The sequence below is a fragment of the Haplochromis burtoni genome, unplaced genomic scaffold (genome assembly GCF_018398535.1).
Source record: "Haplochromis burtoni strain Fernald_Lab_line unplaced genomic scaffold, NCSU_Asbu1 Contig_493, whole genome shotgun sequence".
In the NCBI taxonomy this organism is placed as follows: Eukaryota; Metazoa; Chordata; class Actinopteri; order Cichliformes; family Cichlidae; genus Haplochromis; species Haplochromis burtoni.
The window spans coordinates 195,385-196,352 of record NW_024582854.1 but is presented as its reverse complement, the minus strand read 5'-3'; positions in this window follow the sequence as shown (position 1 = coordinate 196,352).

Here is a 968-nt window from a genome sequence, read left to right as displayed (position 1 = left end):
AAATGTAAAGCCGTTGGAAAATGACATTTTGGTTTGTTTTGTCATTCTAGGGTTTTATTAGTCAAGCATTTTGCTGTTACTGTGAACAAATTTCACACTTTGGCTCCACAGTAAAAAAAAAATAAAAAGGCACAAGCAGGACCTGAAACCAGTAATGTATTCTGGTTACCATTACATACAGATCTTCAGACCTTGAGCACAAACATGATGCCGTGTTAAATTAATGGAGCGCAGGAAAGAAATCATTTCTCTGATGTTCTCTTTTTTTTCTTTATGAAAGTCCTGACACCAGGATGCAGAGAATCACAGAAAGATTCTGAGTTGGAATGGATTCTCCCTGCTGAAGAAGTCTCGTGACTGAAACAAAGAAAGACAGCCAGAGCCGGATCAGCACGCACTTCAGGTATCCAGGTATGCTGAGAGTGAAATAACACCAGAGAACCAACTTCCCCTTTGTCTGTCCTCAGCTACCAACTAGTACAACAGGTGCAAAAATCTATTAACTTTATCTGACTAGTGTCTAAAAGGTCAAAGGTCACCTTAATTAATGCTGTGTACCATTAGAGGTGAAAGGAAGGGCTGTGATAAGGGCTGTTTGGTTATCAAAAATAAAATCTTTTATTAATAAAATAAAGACTATGCCAGTCAAGTTTTATTTGTTTTGAATCAATGGTCAGCCGCAGTGTAATTAAAAACAACCTACTTTCGGACAATAAGTGCCCAAATAACTTCCCGGGGGTGTTCACAGTGGCTGCCCAACATCCAGAGTTGTCAATAGAAGGACTTTAAAAGCAGCTTTGGAAACCAGCTCAGCTGAGCGGTGTGCTCATTTACCAGTTTCACTCATATTCATCTATCCCAAGCAGTGACCCCGGGAACGCGCTCCCCCACTTGTCAAAGGCGCACCTGTTCCAAAATAGACGGCACCCACCCTGCACCCATCCACCCGCACCCTCCCCCTTCTCTCT